A 21,742-nucleotide genomic window follows, 5' to 3' on the forward strand; every position below is an offset into this window, starting at 1 on the left:
AAGACGGCTTTCACACACACTTATCTCTCAGAACTGAGCATGTGGAGAGACGTTCGTTCATCTAGCACAAAGGGAACCGGTTGCAGGAGAAACTTTTACTCTGGTTTCTCAGTCTGTTTCCTAGTGCCGGTTTGAAGTTCCTGCAGTTTTCACTGTAAAACCGAGTTGGAGCTAGTACCTTCCCATATATATGTATGGAGTGAATTTTGCCACTGAAAAGAAACTTTGTGTTCCCAACAAGCTAGTTGAAGGACGGCTTTCACACACACTTATCTCACATAACAGAGCATGTGGAGAGATGTTCGTTCATCTAGCACAAAGGGAACCAGTTGCAGGAGAAACTTTTACTCTGGTTTCTCAGTCTGCTTCCTAGTGCCGGTTTGAAGTTCCTGCAGTTTCCACTTAAAACCGAGTTGGAGCTAGTACCTTCCCATATATATGTATGGAGTGGAGTTGGAAACTGTAAAGAAAATTTGTGTTCCCAACAAGCTAGTTGAACGACGGCTTTCACACACACTTATCTCTCAGAACTGAGCATGTGGAGAGACGTTTGTTCATCTAGCACAAAGGGAACCGGTTGCAGGAGAAACTTTTACTCTGGTTTCTCAGTCTGTTTCTTAGTGCCGGTTTGAAGTTCCTGCAGTTTTCACTGTAAAACCGAGTTGGAGCTAGTACCTTCCCATATATATGTATGCAGTGGAGTTTGCAACTGAAAAGAATCTTTGTGTTCCCAACAGGCTAGTTGAAGGACGGCTTTCACACACACTTATCTCTAAGAACTGAGCATGTGGAGAGACGTTCGTTCATCTAGCACAAAGGGAACGGGTTGCAGGAGAAACTTTTACTCTTGTTTCTCAGTCTGTTTCCTAATGCCGGTTTGAAGTTCCTGCAGTTTTCACTGTAAAACCGAGTTGGAGCTTGTACCTTCCCATATATATGTATGGAGTGGAGTTTGCCACTGAAAAGAAACTTTGTGTTCCCAACAGGCTAGTTGAAGGACGGCTTTCACACACACTTATCTCTAAGAACTGAGCATGTGGAGAGACGTTCGTTCATCTAGCACAAAGGGAACGGGTTGCAGGAGAAAATTTTACTCTGGTTTCTCAGTCTGTTTCCTAGTGCCGGTTTGAAGTTCCTGCAGTTTTCACTGTGAAACCGAGTTGGAGCTAGTACCATCCCATATATATGTATGGAGTGGAGTTTGCAACTGAAAAGAAACTTTGTGTTCCCAACAGGCTAGTTGAAGTACGGCTTTCACACACACTTATCTCTCAGAACTGAGCATGTGGAGAGACGTTCGTTCATCTAGCACAAAGGGAACGGGTTGCAGGAGAAAATTTTACTCTGGTTTCTCAGTCTGTTTCCTAGTGCCGGTTTGAAGTTCCTGCAGTTTTCACTGTGAAACCGAGTTGGAGCTAGTACCATCCCATATATATGTATGGAGTGGAGTTTGCAACTGAAAAGAAACTTTGTGTTCCCAACAGGCTAGTTGAAGTACGGCTTTCACACACAATTATCTCTCAGAACTGAGCATGTGGAGAGACGTTCGTTCATCTAGCACAAAGGGAACGGGTTGCAGGAGAAACTTTTACTCTGGTTTCTCAGTCTGTTTCCTAGTGCCGGTTTGAAGTTCCTGCAGTTTTCACTGTAAAACCGAGTTGGAGCTAGTACCTTCCCATATATATGTATGGAGTGGAGTTTGCCACTGAAAAGAATCTTTGTGTTCCCAACAAGCTAGTTGAAGGATGGCTTTCACACACACTTATCTCACAGAACTGAGCATGTGGAGAGACGTTCGTTCATCTAGCACAAAGGGAACCAGTTGCAGGAGAAACTTTTACTCTGGTTTCTCAGTCTATTTCCTAGTGCCGGTTTGAAGTTCTTGCAGTTTTCACTTAAAACCGAGTTGGAGCTAGTACCTTCCCATATATATGTATGGAGTGGAGTTTGCCACTGAAAAGAAACTTTGTGTTCCCAACAAGCTAGTTGAATGACGGCTTTCACACACACTTATCTCTCAGAACTGAGCATGTGGAGAGACGTTCGTTCATCTAGCACAAAGGGAACGGGTTGCAGGAGAAAATTTTACTCTGGTTTCTCAGTCTGTTTCCTAGTGCCGGTTTGAAGTTCCTGCAGTTTTCACTGTAAAACCGAGTTGGAGCTAGTACCTTCCCATATATATGTATGGAGTGGAGTTTGCCACTGAATAGAAACTTTGTGTTCCCAACAAGCTAGTTGAAGGACGGCTTTCACACACACTTATCTCTCAGAACTGAGCATGTGGAGAGACGTTCCTTCATCTAGCACAAAGGAAACGGGTTGCAGGAGAAACTTTTACTCTGGTTTCTCAGTCTGTTTCTTGTGCCGGTTTGAAGTTCCTGCAGTTTTCACTGTAAAACCGAGTTGGAGCTAGTACATTCCCATATATATGTATGGAGTGGAGTTTGCCACTGAAAAGAAACTTTGTGTTCCCAACAAGCTGGTTGAAGGACGGCTTTCACACACACTTATCTCTCAGAATTGAGCATGTGGAGAGACGTTCGTTCATCTAGCACAAAGGGAACGGGTTGCAGGAGATACTTTTACTCTGGTTTCTCAGTCTGTTTCCTAGTGCCGGTTTGAAGTTCCTGCAGTTTTCACTTAAAACCGAGTTGGAGCTAGTACCTTCCCATATATATGTATGGAGTGGAGTTTCCAAATGAAAAGAAACTTTGTGTTCCCAAAAAGCTAGTTGAAAGACGGCTTTCACACACACTTATCTCTCAGAACTGAGCATGTGGAGAGACGTTCGTTCATCTAGCACAAAGGGAACCGGTTGCAGGAGAAACTTTTACTCTGGTTTCTCAGTCTGTTTCCTAGTGCCGGTTTGAAGTTCCTGCAGTTTTCACTGTAAAACCGAGTTGGAGCTAGTACCTTCCCATATATATTTATGGAGTGAATTTTGCCACTGAAAAGAAACTTTGTGTTCCCAACAAGCTAGTTGAAGGACGGCTTTCACACACACTTATCTCACATAACAGAGCATGTGGAGAGATGTTCGTTCATCTAGCACAAAGGGAACCAGTTGCAGGAGAAACTTTTACTCTGGTTTCTCAGTCTGCTTCCTAGTGCCGGTTTGAAGTTCCTGCAGTTTCCACTTAAAACCGAGTTGGAGCTAGTACCTTCCCATATATATGTATGGAGTGGAGTTGGAAACTGTAAAGAAAATTTGTGTTCCCAACAAGCTAGTTGAACGACGGCTTTCACACACACTTATCTCTCAGAACTGAGCATGTGGAGAGACGTTTGTTCATCTAGCACAAAGGGAACCGGTTGCAGGAGAAACTTTTACTCTGGTTTCTCAGTCTGTTTCCTAGTGCCGGTTTGAAGTTCCTGCAGTTTTCACTGTAAAACCGAGTTGGAGCTAGTACCTTCCCATATATATGTATGGAGTGAATTTTGCCACTGAAAAGAAACTTTGTGTTCCCAACAAGCTAGTTGAAGGACGGCTTTCACACACACTTATCTCACATAACAGAGCATGTGGAGAGATGTTCGTTCATCTAGCACAAAGGGAACCAGTTGCAGGAGAAACTTTTACTCTGGTTTCTCAGTCTGCTTCCTAGTGCCGGTTTGAAGTTCCTGCAGTTTCCACTTAAAACCGAGTTGGAGCTAGTACCTTCCCATATATATGTATGGAGTGGAGTTGGAAACTGTAAAGAAAATTTGTGTTCCCAACAAGCTAGTTGAACGACGGCTTTCACACACACTTATCTCTCAGAACTGAGCATGTGGAGAGACGTTCGTTCATCTAGAACAAATGGAACGGGTTGCAGGAGAAAATTTTACTCTGGTTTCTCAGTCTGTTTCCTAGTGCCGGTTTGAAGTTCCTGCAGTTTTCACTGTAAAACCGAGTTGGAGCTAGTACCTTCCCATATATATGTATGGAGTGGAGTTTGCCACTGAATAGAAACTTTGTGTTCCCAACAAGCTAGTTAAAGGACGGCTTTCACACACACTTATCTCTCAGAACTGAGCATGTGGAGAGACGTTCGTTCATCTAGCACAAAGGGAACGGGTTGCAGGAGAAAATTTTACTCTGGTTTCTCAGTCTGTTTCCTAGTGCCGGTTTGAAGTTCCTGCAGTTTTCACTGTAAAACCGAGTTGGAGCTAGTACCTTCCCATATATATGTATGGAGTGGAGTTTGCAACTGAAAAGAAACTTTGTGTTCCCAACAGGCTAGTTGAAGGACGGCTTTCACACACACTTATCTCTCAGAACTGAGCATGTTGAGAGACGTTCCTTCATCTAGCACAAAGGAAACGGGTTGCAGGAGAAACTTTTACTCTGGTTTCTCAGTCTGTTTCTTGTGCCGGTTTGAAGTTCCTGCAGTTTTCACTGTAAAACCGAGTTGGAGCTAGTACATTCCCATATATATGTATGGAGTGGAGTTTGCCACTGAAAAGAAACTTTGTGTTCCCAACAAGCTGGTTGAAGGACGGCTTTCACACACACTTATCTCTCAGAATTGAGCATGTGGAGAGACGTTCGTTCATCTAGCACAAAGGGAACGGGTTGCAGGAGATACTTTTACTCTGGTTTCTCAGTCTGTTTCCTAGTGCCGGTTTGAAGTTCCTGCAGTTTTCACTTAAAACCGAGTTGGAGCTAGTACCTTCCCATATATATGTATGGAGTGGAGTTTCCAAATGAAAAGAAACTTTGTGTTCCCAAAAAGCTAGTTGAAAGACGGCTTTCACACACACTTATCTCTCAGAACTGAGCATGTGGAGAGACGTTCGTTCATCTAGCACAAAGGGAACCGGTTGCAGGAGAAACTTTTACTCTGGTTTCTCAGTCTGTTTCCTAGTGCCGGTTTGAAGTTCCTGCAGTTTTCACTGTAAAACCGAGTTGGAGCTAGTACCTTCCCATATATATGTATGGAGTGAATTTTGCCACTGAAAAGAAACTTTGTGTTCCCAACAAGCTAGTTGAAGGACGGCTTTCACACACACTTATCTCACATAACAGAGCATGTGGAGAGATGTTCGTTCATCTAGCACAAAGGGAACCAGTTGCAGGAGAAACTTTTACTCTGGTTTCTCAGTCTGCTTCCTAGTGCCGGTTTGAAGTTCCTGCAGTTTCCACTTAAAACCGAGTTGGAGCTAGTACCTTCCCATATATATGTATGGAGTGGAGTTGGAAACTGTAAAGAAAATTTGTGTTCCCAACAAGCTAGTTGAACGACGGCTTTCACACACACTTATCTCTCAGAACTGAGCATGTGGAGAGACGTTTGTTCATCTAGCACAAAGGGAACCGGTTGCAGGAGAAACTTTTACTCTGGTTTCTCAGTCTGTTTCTTAGTGCCGGTTTGAAGTTCCTGCAGTTTTCACTGTAAAACCGAGTTGGAGCTAGTACCTTCCCATATATATGTATGCAGTGGAGTTTGCAACTGAAAAGAATCTTTGTGTTCCCAACAGGCTAGTTGAAGGACGGCTTTCACACACACTTATCTCTAAGAACTGAGCATGTGGAGAGACGTTCGTTCATCTAGCACAAAGGGAACGGGTTGCAGGAGAAACTTTTACTCTTGTTTCTCAGTCTGTTTCCTAATGCCGGTTTGAAGTTCCTGCAGTTTTCACTGTAAAACCGAGTTGGAGCTTGTACCTTCCCATATATATGTATGGAGTGGAGTTTGCCACTGAAAAGAAACTTTGTGTTCCCAACAGGCTAGTTGAAGGACGGCTTTCACACACACTTATCTCTAAGAACTGAGCATGTGGAGAGACGTTCGTTCATCTAGCACAAAGGGAACGGGTTGCAGGAGAAAATTTTACTCTGGTTTCTCAGTCTGTTTCCTAGTGCCGGTTTGAAGTTCCTGCAGTTTTCACTGTGAAACCGAGTTGGAGCTAGTACCATCCCATATATATGTATGGAGTGGAGTTTGCAACTGAAAAGAAACTTTGTGTTCCCAACAGGCTAGTTGAAGTACGGCTTTCACACACACTTATCTCTCAGAACTGAGCATGTGGAGAGACGTTCGTTCATCTAGCACAAAGGGAACGGGTTGCAGGAGAAAATTTTACTCTGGTTTCTCAGTCTGTTTCCTAGTGCCGGTTTGAAGTTCCTGCAGTTTTCACTGTGAAACCGAGTTGGAGCTAGTACCATCCCATATATATGTATGGAGTGGAGTTTGCAACTGAAAAGAAACTTTGTGTTCCCAACAGGCTAGTTGAAGTACGGCTTTCACACACAATTATCTCTCAGAACTGAGCATGTGGAGAGACGTTCGTTCATCTAGCACAAAGGGAACGGGTTGCAGGAGAAACTTTTACTCTGGTTTCTCAGTCTGTTTCCTAGTGCCGGTTTGAAGTTCCTGCAGTTTTCACTGTAAAACCGAGTTGGAGCTAGTACCTTCCCATATATATGTATGGAGTGGAGTTTGCCACTGAAAAGAATCTTTGTGTTCCCAACAAGCTAGTTGAAGGATGGCTTTCACACACACTTATCTCACAGAACTGAGCATGTGGAGAGACGTTCGTTCATCTAGCACAAAGGGAACCAGTTGCAGGAGAAACTTTTACTCTGGTTTCTCAGTCTATTTCCTAGTGCCGGTTTGAAGTTCTTGCAGTTTTCACTTAAAACCGAGTTGGAGCTAGTACCTTCCCATATATATGTATGGAGTGGAGTTTGCCACTGAAAAGAAACTTTGTGTTCCCAACAAGCTAGTTGAATGACGGCTTTCACACACACTTATCTCTCAGAACTGAGCATGTGGAGAGACGTTCGTTCATCTAGCACAAAGGGAACGGGTTGCAGGAGAAAATTTTACTCTGGTTTCTCAGTCTGTTTCCTAGTGCCGGTTTGAAGTTCCTGCAGTTTTCACTGTAAAACCGAGTTGGAGCTAGTACCTTCCCATATATATGTATGGAGTGGAGTTTGCCACTGAATAGAAACTTTGTGTTCCCAACAAGCTAGTTGAAGGACGGCTTTCACACACACTTATCTCTCAGAACTGAGCATGTGGAGAGACGTTCCTTCATCTAGCACAAAGGAAACGGGTTGCAGGAGAAACTTTTACTCTGGTTTCTCAGTCTGTTTCTTGTGCCGGTTTGAAGTTCCTGCAGTTTTCACTGTAAAACCGAGTTGGAGCTAGTACATTCCCATATATATGTATGGAGTGGAGTTTGCCACTGAAAAGAAACTTTGTGTTCCCAACAAGCTGGTTGAAGGACGGCTTTCACACACACTTATCTCTCAGAATTGAGCATGTGGAGAGACGTTCGTTCATCTAGCACAAAGGGAACGGGTTGCAGGAGATACTTTTACTCTGGTTTCTCAGTCTGTTTCCTAGTGCCGGTTTGAAGTTCCTGCAGTTTTCACTTAAAACCGAGTTGGAGCTAGTACCTTCCCATATATATGTATGGAGTGGAGTTTCCAAATGAAAAGAAACTTTGTGTTCCCAAAAAGCTAGTTGAAAGACGGCTTTCACACACACTTATCTCTCAGAACTGAGCATGTGGAGAGACGTTCGTTCATCTAGCACAAAGGGAACCGGTTGCAGGAGAAACTTTTACTCTGGTTTCTCAGTCTGTTTCCTAGTGCCGGTTTGAAGTTCCTGCAGTTTTCACTGTAAAACCGAGTTGGAGCTAGTACCTTCCCATATATATGTATGGAGTGAATTTTGCCACTGAAAAGAAACTTTGTGTTCCCAACAAGCTAGTTGAAGGACGGCTTTCACACACACTTATCTCACATAACAGAGCATGTGGAGAGATGTTCGTTCATCTAGCACAAAGGGAACCAGTTGCAGGAGAAACTTTTACTCTGGTTTCTCAGTCTGCTTCCTAGTGCCGGTTTGAAGTTCCTGCAGTTTCCACTTAAAACCGAGTTGGAGCTAGTACCTTCCCATATATATGTATGGAGTGGAGTTGGAAACTGTAAAGAAAATTTGTGTTCCCAACAAGCTAGTTGAACGACGGCTTTCACACACACTTATCTCTCAGAACTGAGCATGTGGAGAGACGTTTGTTCATCTAGCACAAAGGGAACCGGTTGCAGGAGAAACTTTTACTCTGGTTTCTCAGTCTGTTTCCTAGTGCCGGTTTGAAGTTCCTGCAGTTTTCACTGTAAAACCGAGTTGGAGCTAGTACCTTCCCATATATATGTATGGAGTGAATTTTGCCACTGAAAAGAAACTTTGTGTTCCCAACAAGCTAGTTGAAGGACGGCTTTCACACACACTTATCTCACATAACAGAGCATGTGGAGAGATGTTCGTTCATCTAGCACAAAGGGAACCAGTTGCAGGAGAAACTTTTACTCTGGTTTCTCAGTCTGCTTCCTAGTGCCGGTTTGAAGTTCCTGCAGTTTCCACTTAAAACCGAGTTGGAGCTAGTACCTTCCCATATATATGTATGGAGTGGAGTTGGAAACTGTAAAGAAAATTTGTGTTCCCAACAAGCTAGTTGAACGACGGCTTTCACACACACTTATCTCTCAGAACTGAGCATGTGGAGAGACGTTCGTTCATCTAGAACAAATGGAACGGGTTGCAGGAGAAAATTTTACTCTGGTTTCTCAGTCTGTTTCCTAGTGCCGGTTTGAAGTTCCTGCAGTTTTCACTGTAAAACCGAGTTGGAGCTAGTACCTTCCCATATATATGTATGGAGTGGAGTTTGCCACTGAATAGAAACTTTGTGTTCCCAACAAGCTAGTTAAAGGACGGCTTTCACACACACTTATCTCTCAGAACTGAGCATGTGGAGAGACGTTCGTTCATCTAGCACAAAGGGAACGGGTTGCAGGAGAAAATTTTACTCTGGTTTCTCAGTCTGTTTCCTAGTGCCGGTTTGAAGTTCCTGCAGTTTTCACTGTAAAACCGAGTTGGAGCTAGTACCTTCCCATATATATGTATGGAGTGGAGTTTGCAACTGAAAAGAAACTTTGTGTTCCCAACAGGCTAGTTGAAGGACGGCTTTCACACACACTTATCTCTCAGAACTGAGCATGTTGAGAGACGTTCCTTCATCTAGCACAAAGGAAACGGGTTGCAGGAGAAACTTTTACTCTGGTTTCTCAGTCTGTTTCTTGTGCCGGTTTGAAGTTCCTGCAGTTTTCACTGTAAAACCGAGTTGGAGCTAGTACATTCCCATATATATGTATGGAGTGGAGTTTGCCACTGAAAAGAAACTTTGTGTTCCCAACAAGCTGGTTGAAGGACGGCTTTCACACACACTTATCTCTCAGAATTGAGCATGTGGAGAGACGTTCGTTCATCTAGCACAAAGGGAACGGGTTGCAGGAGATACTTTTACTCTGGTTTCTCAGTCTGTTTCCTAGTGCCGGTTTGAAGTTCCTGCAGTTTTCACTTAAAACCGAGTTGGAGCTAGTACCTTCCCATATATATGTATGGAGTGGAGTTTCCAAATGAAAAGAAACTTTGTGTTCCCAAAAAGCTAGTTGAAAGACGGCTTTCACACACACTTATCTCTCAGAACTGAGCATGTGGAGAGACGTTCGTTCATCTAGCACAAAGGGAACCGGTTGCAGGAGAAACTTTTACTCTGGTTTCTCAGTCTGTTTCCTAGTGCCGGTTTGAAGTTCCTGCAGTTTTCACTGTAAAACCGAGTTGGAGCTAGTACCTTCCCATATATATGTATGGAGTGAATTTTGCCACTGAAAAGAAACTTTGTGTTCCCAACAAGCTAGTTGAAGGACGGCTTTCACACACACTTATCTCACATAACAGAGCATGTGGAGAGATGTTCGTTCATCTAGCACAAAGGGAACCAGTTGCAGGAGAAACTTTTACTCTGGTTTCTCAGTCTGCTTCCTAGTGCCGGTTTGAAGTTCCTGCAGTTTCCACTTAAAACCGAGTTGGAGCTAGTACCTTCCCATATATATGTATGGAGTGGAGTTGGAAACTGTAAAGAAAATTTGTGTTCCCAACAAGCTAGTTGAACGACGGCTTTCACACACACTTATCTCTCAGAACTGAGCATGTGGAGAGACGTTTGTTCATCTAGCACAAAGGGAACCGGTTGCAGGAGAAACTTTTACTCTGGTTTCTCAGTCTGTTTCTTAGTGCCGGTTTGAAGTTCCTGCAGTTTTCACTGTAAAACCGAGTTGGAGCTAGTACCTTCCCATATATATGTATGCAGTGGAGTTTGCAACTGAAAAGAATCTTTGTGTTCCCAACAGGCTAGTTGAAGGACGGCTTTCACACACACTTATCTCTAAGAACTGAGCATGTGGAGAGACGTTCGTTCATCTAGCACAAAGGGAACGGGTTGCAGGAGAAACTTTTACTCTTGTTTCTCAGTCTGTTTCCTAATGCCGGTTTGAAGTTCCTGCAGTTTTCACTGTAAAACCGAGTTGGAGCTTGTACCTTCCCATATATATGTATGGAGTGGAGTTTGCCACTGAAAAGAAACTTTGTGTTCCCAACAGGCTAGTTGAAGGACGGCTTTCACACACACTTATCTCTAAGAACTGAGCATGTGGAGAGACGTTCGTTCATCTAGCACAAAGGGAACGGGTTGCAGGAGAAAATTTTACTCTGGTTTCTCAGTCTGTTTCCTAGTGCCGGTTTGAAGTTCCTGCAGTTTTCACTGTGAAACCGAGTTGGAGCTAGTACCATCCCATATATATGTATGGAGTGGAGTTTGCAACTGAAAAGAAACTTTGTGTTCCCAACAGGCTAGTTGAAGTACGGCTTTCACACACACTTATCTCTCAGAACTGAGCATGTGGAGAGACGTTCGTTCATCTAGCACAAAGGGAACGGGTTGCAGGAGAAAATTTTACTCTGGTTTCTCAGTCTGTTTCCTAGTGCCGGTTTGAAGTTCCTGCAGTTTTCACTGTGAAACCGAGTTGGAGCTAGTACCATCCCATATATATGTATGGAGTGGAGTTTGCAACTGAAAAGAAACTTTGTGTTCCCAACAGGCTAGTTGAAGTACGGCTTTCACACACAATTATCTCTCAGAACTGAGCATGTGGAGAGACGTTCGTTCATCTAGCACAAAGGGAACGGGTTGCAGGAGAAACTTTTACTCTGGTTTCTCAGTCTGTTTCCTAGTGCCGGTTTGAAGTTCCTGCAGTTTTCACTGTAAAACCGAGTTGGAGCTAGTACCTTCCCATATATATGTATGGAGTGGAGTTTGCCACTGAAAAGAATCTTTGTGTTCCCAACAAGCTAGTTGAAGGATGGCTTTCACACACACTTATCTCACAGAACTGAGCATGTGGAGAGACGTTCGTTCATCTAGCACAAAGGGAACCAGTTGCAGGAGAAACTTTTACTCTGGTTTCTCAGTCTATTTCCTAGTGCCGGTTTGAAGTTCTTGCAGTTTTCACTTAAAACCGAGTTGGAGCTAGTACCTTCCCATATATATGTATGGAGTGGAGTTGGAAACTGTAAAGAAAATTTGTGTTCCCAACAAGCTAGTTGAACGACGGCTTTCACACACACTTATCTCTCAGAACTGAGCATGTGGAGAGACGTTTGTTCATCTAGCACAAAGGGAACCGGTTGCAGGAGAAACTTTTACTCTGGTTTCTCAGTCTGTTTCCTAGTGCCGATTTGAAGTTCCTGCAGTTTTCACTGTAAAACCGAGTTGGAGCTAGTACCTTCCCCTATATATGTATGGAGTGGAGTTTGCAACTGAAAAGAATCTTTGTGTTCCCAACAGGCTAGTTGAAGGACGGCTTTCACACACACTTATCTCTCAGAACTGAGCATGTGGAGAGACGTTCGTTCATCTAGCACAAAGGAACGGGTTGCAGGAGAAACTTTTACTCTGATTTCTCAGTCTGTTTCCTAGTGCCGGTTTGAAGTTCCTACAGTTTTCACTGTAAAACCGAGTTGGAGCTAGTACCTTCCCATATATATGTATGGAGTGGAGTTTGCAACTGAAAAGAAACTTTGTGTTCCCAACAAGCTAGTTGAATGACGGCTTTCACACACACTTATCTCTCAGAACTGAGCATGTGGAGAGACGTTCGTTCATCTAGCACAAAGGGAACCGGTTGCAGGAGAAACTTTTACTCTGGTTTCTCAGTCTGTTTCCTAGTGCCGGTTTGAAGTTCCTGCAGTTTTCACTTAAAACCGAGTTGGAGCTAGTACCTTCCCATATATATGTATGGAGTGGAGTTGGAAACTGTAAAGAAAATTTGTGTTCCCAACAAGATAGTTGAACGACGGCTTTCACACACACTTATCTCTCAGAACTGAGCATGTGGAGAGACGTTTGTTCATCTAGCACAAAGGGAACCGGTTGCAGGAGAAACTTTTACTCTGGTTTCTCAGTCTGTTTCCTAGTGCCGGTTTTAAGTTCCTGCAGTTTTCACTGTAAAACCGAGTTGGAGCTAGTACCTTCCCATATATATGTATGGAGTGGAGTTGGAAACTGTAAAGAAAATTTGTGTTCCCAACAAGCTAGTTGAACGACGGCTTTCACACACACTTATCTCTCAGAACTGAGCATGTGGAGAGACGTTCGTTCATCTAGAACAAATGGAACGGGTTGCAGGAGAAAATTTTACTCTGGTTTCTCAGTCTGTTTCCTAGTGCCGGTTTGAAGTTCCTGCAGTTTTCACTGTAAAACCGAGTTGGAGCTAGTACCTTCCCATATATATGTATGGAGTGGAGTTTGCCACTGAATAGAAACTTTGTGTTCCCAACAAGCTAGTTAAAGGACGGCTTTCACACACACTTATCTCTCAGAACTGAGCATGTGGAGAGACGTTCGTTCATCTAGCACAAAGGGAACGGGTTGCAGGAGAAAATTTTACTCTGGTTTCTCAGTCTGTTTCCTAGTGCCGGTTTGAAGTTCCTGCAGTTTTCACTGTAAAACCGAGTTGGAGCTAGTACCTTCCCATATATATGTATGGAGTGGAGTTTGCAACTGAAAAGAAACTTTGTGTTCCCAACAGGCTAGTTGAAGGACGGCTTTCACACACACTTATCTCTCAGAACTGAGCATGTTGAGAGACGTTCCTTCATCTAGCACAAAGGAAACGGGTTGCAGGAGAAACTTTTACTCTGGTTTCTCAGTCTGTTTCTTGTGCCGGTTTGAAGTTCCTGCAGTTTTCACTGTAAAACCGAGTTGGAGCTAGTACATTCCCATATATATGTATGGAGTGGAGTTTGCCACTGAAAAGAAACTTTGTGTTCCCAACAAGCTGGTTGAAGGACGGCTTTCACACACACTTATCTCTCAGAATTGAGCATGTGGAGAGACGTTCGTTCATCTAGCACAAAGGGAACGGGTTGCAGGAGATACTTTTACTCTGGTTTCTCAGTCTGTTTCCTAGTGCCGGTTTGAAGTTCCTGCAGTTTTCACTTAAAACCGAGTTGGAGCTAGTACCTTCCCATATATATGTATGGAGTGGAGTTTCCAAATGAAAAGAAACTTTGTGTTCCCAAAAAGCTAGTTGAAAGACGGCTTTCACACACACTTATCTCTCAGAACTGAGCATGTGGAGAGACGTTCGTTCATCTAGCACAAAGGGAACCGGTTGCAGGAGAAACTTTTACTCTGGTTTCTCAGTCTGTTTCCTAGTGCCGGTTTGAAGTTCCTGCAGTTTTCACTGTAAAACCGAGTTGGAGCTAGTACCTTCCCATATATATGTATGGAGTGAATTTTGCCACTGAAAAGAAACTTTGTGTTCCCAACAAGCTAGTTGAAGGACGGCTTTCACACACACTTATCTCACATAACGGAGCATGTGGAGAGATGTTCGTTCATCTAGCACAAAGGGAACCAGTTGCAGGAGAAACTTTTACTCTGGTTTCTCAGTCTGCTTCCTAGTGCCGGTTTGAAGTTCCTGCAGTTTCCACTTAAAACCGAGTTGGAGCTAGTACCTTCCCATATATATGTATGGAGTGGAGTTGGAAACTGTAAAGAAAATTTGTGTTCCCAACAAGCTAGTTGAACGACGGCTTTCACACACACTTATCTCTCAGAACTGAGCATGTGGAGAGACGTTTGTTCATCTAGCACAAAGGGAACCGGTTGCAGGAGAAACTTTTACTCTGGTTTCTCAGTCTGTTTCTTAGTGCCGGTTTGAAGTTCCTGCAGTTTTCACTGTAAAACCGAGTTGGAGCTAGTACCTTCCCATATATATGTATGCAGTGGAGTTTGCAACTGAAAAGAATCTTTGTGTTCCCAACAGGCTAGTTGAAGGACGGCTTTCACACACACTTATCTCTAAGAACTGAGCATGTGGAGAGACGTTCGTTCATCTAGCACAAAGGGAACGGGTTGCAGGAGAAACTTTTACTCTTGTTTCTCAGTCTGTTTCCTAATGCCGGTTTGAAGTTCCTGCAGTTTTCACTGTAAAACCGAGTTGGAGCTAGTACCTTCCCATATATATGTATGGAGTGGAGTTTGCCACTGAAAAGAAACTTTGTGTTCCCAACAAGCTAGTTGAAGGACGGCTTTCACACACACTTATCTCTCAGAACTGAGCATGTGGAGAGACGTTCGTTCATCTAGCACAAAGGGAACGGGTTGCAGGAGAAAATTTTACTCTGGTTTCTCAGTCTGTTTCCTAGTGCCGGTTTGAAGTTCCTGCAGTTTTCACTGTGAAACCGAGTTGGAGCTAGTACCATCCCATATATATGTATGGAGTGGAGTTTGCAACTGAAAAGAAACTTTGTGTTCCCAACAGGCTAGTTGAAGTACGGCTTTCACACACAATTATCTCTCAGAACTGAGCATGTGGAGAGACGTTCGTTCATCTAGCACAAAGGGAACGGGTTGCAGGAGAAACTTTTACTCTGGTTTCTCAGTCTGTTTCCTAGTGCCGGTTTGAAGTTCCTGCAGTTTTCACTGTAAAACCGAGTTGGAGCTAGTACCTTCCCATATATATGTATGGAGTGAATTTTGCCACTGAAAAGAAACTTTGTGTTCCCAACAAGCTAGTTGAAGGACGGCTTTCACACACACTTATCTCACATAACAGAGCATGTGGAGAGATGTTCGTTCATCTAGCACAAAGGGAACCAGTTGCAGGAGAAACTTTTACTCTGGTTTCTCAGTCTGCTTCCTAGTGCCGGTTTGAAGTTCCTGCAGTTTCCACTTAAAACCGAGTTGGAGCTAGTACCTTCCCATATATATGTATGGAGTGGAGTTGGAAACTGTAAAGAAAATTTGTGTTCCCAACAAGCTAGTTGAACGACGGCTTTCACACACACTTATCTCTCAGAACTGAGCATGTGGAGAGACGTTTGTTCATCTAGCACAAAGGGAACCGGTTGCAGGAGAAACTTTTACTCTGGTTTCTCAGTCTGTTTCTTAGTGCCGGTTTGAAGTTCCTGCAGTTTTCACTGTAAAACCGAGTTGGAGCTAGTACCTTCCCATATATATGTATGCAGTGGAGTTTGCAACTGAAAAGAATCTTTGTGTTCCCAACAGGCTAGTTGAAGGACGGCTTTCACACACACTTATCTCTAAGAACTGAGCATGTGGAGAGACGTTCGTTCATCTAGCACAAAGGGAACGGGTTGCAGGAGAAACTTTTACTCTTGTTTCTCAGTCTGTTTCCTAATGCCGGTTTGAAGTTCCTGCAGTTTTCACTGTAAAACCGAGTTGGAGCTTGTACCTTCCCATATATATGTATGGAGTGGAGTTTGCCACTGAAAAGAAACTTTGTGTTCCCAACAGGCTAGTTGAAGGACGGCTTTCACACACACTTATCTCTAAGAACTGAGCATGTGGAGAGACGTTCGTTCATCTAGCACAAAGGGAACGGGTTGCAGGAGAAAATTTTACTCTGGTTTCTCAGTCTGTTTCCTAGTGCCGGTTTGAAGTTCCTGCAGTTTTCACTGTGAAACCGAGTTGGAGCTAGTACCATCCCATATATATGTATGGAGTGGAGTTTGCAACTGAAAAGAAACTTTGTGTTCCCAACAGGCTAGTTGAAGTACGGCTTTCACACACACTTATCTCTCAGAACTGAGCATGTGGAGAGACGTTCGTTCATCTAGCACAAAGGGAACGGGTTGCAGGAGAAAATTTTACTCTGGTTTCTCAGTCTGTTTCCTAGTGCCGGTTTGAAGTTCCTGCAGTTTTCACTGTGAAACCGAGTTGGAGCTAGTACCATCCCATATATATGTATGGAGTGGAGTTTGCAACTGAAAAGAAACTTTGTGTTCCCAACAGGCTAGTTGAAGTACGGCTTTCACACACAATTATCTCTCAGAACTGAGCATGTGGAGAGACGTTCGTTCATCTAGCACAAAGGGAACGGGTTGCAGGAGAAACTTTTACTCTGGTTTCTCAGTCTGTTTCCTAGTGCCGGTTTGAAGTTCCTGCAGTTTTCACTGTAAAACCGAGTTGGAGCTAGTACCTTCCCATATATATGTATGGAGTGGAGTTTGCCACTGAAAAGAATCTTTGTGTTCCCAACAAGCTAGTTGAAGGATGGCTTTCACACACACTTATCTCACAGAACTGAGCATGTGGAGAGACGTTCGTTCATCTAGCACAAAGGGAACCAGTTGCAGGAGAAACTTTTACTCTGGTTTCTCAGTCTATTTCCTAGTGCCGGTTTGAAGTTCTTGCAGTTTTCACTTAAAACCGAGTTGGAGCTAGTACCTTCCCATATATATGTATGGAGTGGAGTTGGAAACTGTAAAGAAAATTTGTGTTCCCAACAAGCTAGTTGAACGACGGCTTTCACACACACTTATCTCTCAGAACTGAGCATGTGGAGAGACGTTTGTTCATCTAGCACAAAGGGAACCGGTTGCAGGAGAAACTTTTACTCTGGTTTCTCAGTCTGTTTCCTAGTGCCGATTTGAAGTTCCTGCAGTTTTCACTGTAAAACCGAGTTGGAGCTAGTACCTTCCCCTATATATGTATGGAGTGGAGTTTGCAACTGAAAAGAATCTTTGTGTTCCCAACAGGCTAGTTGAAGGACGGCTTTCACACACACTTATCTCTCAGAACTGAGCATGTGGAGAGACGTTCGTTCATCTAGCACAAAGGAACGGGTTGCAGGAGAAACTTTTACTCTGATTTCTCAGTCTGTTTCCTAGTGCCGGTTTGAAGTTCCTACAGTTTTCACTGTAAAACCGAGTTGGAGCTAGTACCTTCCCATATATATGTATGGAGTGGAGTTTGCAACTGAAAAGAAACTTTGTGTTCCCAACAAGCTAGTTGAATGACGGCTTTCACACACACTTATCTCTCAGAACTGAGCATGTGGAGAGACGTTCGTTCATCTAGCACAAAGGGAACCGGTTGCAGGAGAAACTTTTACTCTGGTTTCTCAGTCTGTTTCCTAGTGCCGGTTTGAAGTTCCTGCAGTTTTCACTTAAAACCGAGTTGGAGCTAGTACCTTCCCATATATATGTATGGAGTGGAGTTGGAAACTGTAAAGAAAATTTGTGTTCCCAACAAGATAGTTGAACGACGGCTTTCACACACACTTATCTCTCAGAACTGAGCATGTGGAGAGACGTTTGTTCATCTAGCACAAAGGGAACCGGTTGCAGGAGAAACTTTTACTCTGGTTTCTCAGTCTGTTTCCTAGTGCCGGTTTTAAGTTCCTGCAGTTTTCACTGTAAAACCGAGTTGGAGCTAGTACCTTCCCATATATATGTATGGAGTGGAGTTGGAAACTGTAAAGAAAATTTGTGTTCCCAACAAGCTAGTTGAACGACGGCTTTCACACACACTTATCTCTCAGAACTGAGCATGTGGAGAGACGTTCGTTCATCTAGAACAAATGGAACGGGTTGCAGGAGAAAATTTTACTCTGGTTTCTCAGTCTGTTTCCTAGTGCCGGTTTGAAGTTCCTGCAGTTTTCACTGTAAAACCGAGTTGGAGCTAGTACCTTCCCATATATATGTATGGAGTGGAGTTTGCCACTGAATAGAAACTTTGTGTTCCCAACAAGCTAGTTAAAGGACGGCTTTCACACACACTTATCTCTCAGAACTGAGCATGTGGAGAGACGTTCGTTCATCTAGCACAAAGGGAACGGGTTGCAGGAGAAAATTTTACTCTGGTTTCTCAGTCTGTTTCCTAGTGCCGGTTTGAAGTTCCTGCAGTTTTCACTGTAAAACCGAGTTGGAGCTAGTACCTTCCCATATATATGTATGGAGTGGAGTTTGCAACTGAAAAGAAACTTTGTGTTCCCAACAGGCTAGTTGAAGGACGGCTTTCACACACACTTATCTCTCAGAACTGAGCATGTTGAGAGACGTTCCTTCATCTAGCACAAAGGAAACGGGTTGCAGGAGAAACTTTTACTCTGGTTTCTCAGTCTGTTTCTTGTGCCGGTTTGAAGTTCCTGCAGTTTTCACTGTAAAACCGAGTTGGAGCTAGTACATTCCCATATATATGTATGGAGTGGAGTTTGCCACTGAAAAGAAACTTTGTGTTCCCAACAAGCTGGTTGAAGGACGGCTTTCACACACACTTATCTCTCAGAACTGAGCATGTGGAGAGACGTTCGTTCATCTAGCACAAAGGGAACCGGTTGCAGGAGAAACTTTTACTCTGGTTTCTCAGTCTGTTTCCTAGTGCCGGTTTGAAGTTCCTGCAGTTTTCACTGTAAAACCGAGTTGGAGCTAGTACCTTCCCATATATATGTATGGAGTGAATTTTGCCACTGAAAAGAAACTTTGTGTTCCCAACAAGCTAGTTGAAGGACGGCTTTCACACACACTTATCTCACATAACGGAGCATGTGGAGAGATGTTCGTTCATCTAGCACAAAGGGAACCAGTTGCAGGAGAAACTTTTACTCTGGTTTCTCAGTCTGCTTCCTAGTGCCGGTTTGAAGTTCCTGCAGTTTCCACTTAAAACCGAGTTGGAGCTAGTACCTTCCCATATATATGTATGGAGTGGAGTTGGAAACTGTAAAGAAAATTTGTGTTCCCAACAAGCTAGTTGAACGGCGGCTTTCACACACACTTATCTCTCAGAACTGAGCATGTGGAGAGACGTTTGTTCATCTAGCACAAAGGGAACCGGTTGCAGGAGAAACTTTTACTCTGGTTTCTCAGTCTGTTTCTTAGTGCCGGTTTGAAGTTCCTGCAGTTTTCACTGTAAAACCGAGTTGGAGCTAGTACCTTCCCATATATATGTATGCAGTGGAGTTTGCAACTGAAAAGAATCTTTGTGTTCCCAACAGGCTAGTTGAAGGACGGCTTTCACACACACTTATCTCTAAGAACTGAGCATGTGGAGAGACGTTCGTTCATCTAGCACAAAGGGAACGGGTTGCAGGAGAAACTTTTACTCTTGTTTCTCAGTCTGTTTCCTAATGCCGGTTTGAAGTTCCTGCAGTTTTCACTGTAAAACCGAGTTGGAGCTAGTACCTTCCCATATATATGTATGGAGTGGAGTTTGCCACTGAAAAGAAACTTTGTGTTCCCAACAAGCTAGTTGAAGGACGGCTTTCACACACACTTATCTCTCAGAACTGAGCATGTGGAGAGACGTTCGTTCATCTAGCACAAAGGGAACGGGTTGCAGGAGAAAATTTTACTCTGGTTTCTCAGTCTGTTTCCTAGTGCCGGTTTGAAGTTCCTGCAGTTTTCACTGTGAAACCGAGTTGGAGCTAGTACCATCCCATATATATGTATGGAGTGGAGTTTGCAACTGAAAAGAAACTTTGTGTTCCCAACAGGCTAGTTGAAGTACGGCTTTCACACACAATTATCTCTCAGAACTGAGCATGTGGAGAGACGTTCGTTCATCTAGCACAAAGGGAACGGGTTGCAGGAGAAACTTTTACTCTGGTTTCTCAGTCTGTTTCCTAGTGCCGGTTTGAAGTTCCTGCAGTTTTCACTGTAAAACCGAGTTGGAGCTAGTACCTTCCCATATATATGTATGGAGTGGAGTTTGCCACTGAAAAGAATCTTTGTGTTCCCAACAAGCTAGTTGAAGGACGGCTTTCACACACACTTATCTCACAGAACTGAGCATGTGGAGAGACGTTCGTTCATCTAGCACAAAGGGAACCAGTTGCAGGAGAAACTTTTACTCTGGTTTCTCAGTCTGTTTCCTAGTGCCGGTTTGAAGTTCCTGCAGTTTTCACTTAAAACCGAGTTGGAGCTAGTACCTTCCCATATATATGTATGGAGTGGAGTTGGAAACTGTAAAGAAAATTTGTGTTCCCAACAAGATAGTTGAACGACGGCTTTCACACACACTTATCTCTCAGAACTGAGCATGTGGAGAGACGTTTGTTCATCTAGCACAAAGGGAACCGGTTGCAGGAGAAACTTTTACTCTGGTTTCTCAGTCTGTTTCCTAGTGCCGGTTTTAAGTTCCTGCAGTTTTCACTGTAAAACCGAGTTGGAGCTAGTACCTTCCCATATATATGTATGCAGTGGAGTTTAAAACTGAAAAGAATCTTTGTGTTCCCAACAGGCTAGTTGAAGGACGGCTTTCACACACACTTATCTCTCAGAACTGAGCATGTGTAGAGACGTTCGTTCATCTAGCACAAAGGGAACGGGTTGCAGGAGAAACTTTTACTCTGATTTCTCAGTCTGTTTCCTAGTGCCGGTTTGAAGTTCCTGCAGTTTTCCCTGTAAAACTGAGTTGGAGCTAGTACCTTCCCATATATATGTATGGAGTGGAGTTTGCCACTGAAAAGAAACTTTGTGTTCCCAACAAGCTAGTTGAATGACGGCTTTCACACACACTTATCTCTCAGAACTGAGCATGTGGAGAGACGTTCGTTCATCTAGCACAAAGGGAACGGGTTGCAGGAGAAACTTTTACTCTGATTTCTCAGTCTGTTTCCTAGTGCCGGTTTGAAGTTCCTGCAGTTTTCACTGTAAAACCGATTTGGAGCTAGTACTTTCCCATATATATGTATGGAGTGGAGTTTGCCACTGAAAAGAAACTTTGTGTTCCCAACAAGCTAGTTGCATGACGGCTTTCACACACACTTATCTCTCAGAACTGAGCATGTGGAGAGACGTTCGTTCATCTAGCACAAAGGGAACGGGTTGCAGGAGAAAATTTTACTCTGGTTTCTCAGTCTGTTTCCTAGTGCCGGTTTGAAGTTCCTGCAGTTTTCACTGTAAAACCGAGTTGAAGCTAGTACCTTCCCATATATATGTATGGAGTGGAGTTTGCAACTGAAAAGAAACTTTGTGTTCCTAACAACCTAGTTGAAGGACGGCTTTCACAGACACTTATCTCTCAGAACTGAGCATGTGGAGAGACGTTCGTTCATCTAGCACAAAGGGAACGGGTTGTAGGAGAAACTTTTACTCTGGTTTATCAGTATGTTTCTAGTGCCGGTTTGAAGTTCCTGCAGTTTTCACTTAAAACCGAGTTGCAGCTAGTACCTTCCCATATATATGTATGGATTGGAGTTTGCCACTGAAAAGAAACTTTGTGTTCCCAACAAGCTAGTTGAAGGACGGCTTTCACACACACTTATCTCTCAGAACTGAGCATGTGGAGAGACGTTCGTTCATCTAGCACAAAGGGAACGTGTTGCAGGAGAAACTTTTACTCTGGTTTCTCAGTCTGTTTCCTAGTGCCGGTTTGAAGTTCCTGCAGTTTTCACTGTAAAACCGAGTTGGAGCTAGTACCTTCCCATATATATGTATGGGGTGGAGTTGGAAACTTAAAAGAAACTTTGTGTTCCCAAAAAGCTAGTTGAAGGACGTCTTTCACTCACACTTATCTCTCAGAACTGAGCATGTGGAGAGACGTTCGTTCATCTAGCACAAAGGGAACCGGTTGCAGGAGAAACTTTTACTCTGGTTTCTCA

This window comes from Camelus dromedarius, chromosome 27 (genome assembly GCF_036321535.1).
Source record: "Camelus dromedarius isolate mCamDro1 chromosome 27, mCamDro1.pat, whole genome shotgun sequence".
Taxonomy (NCBI): Eukaryota; Metazoa; Chordata; class Mammalia; order Artiodactyla; family Camelidae; genus Camelus; species Camelus dromedarius.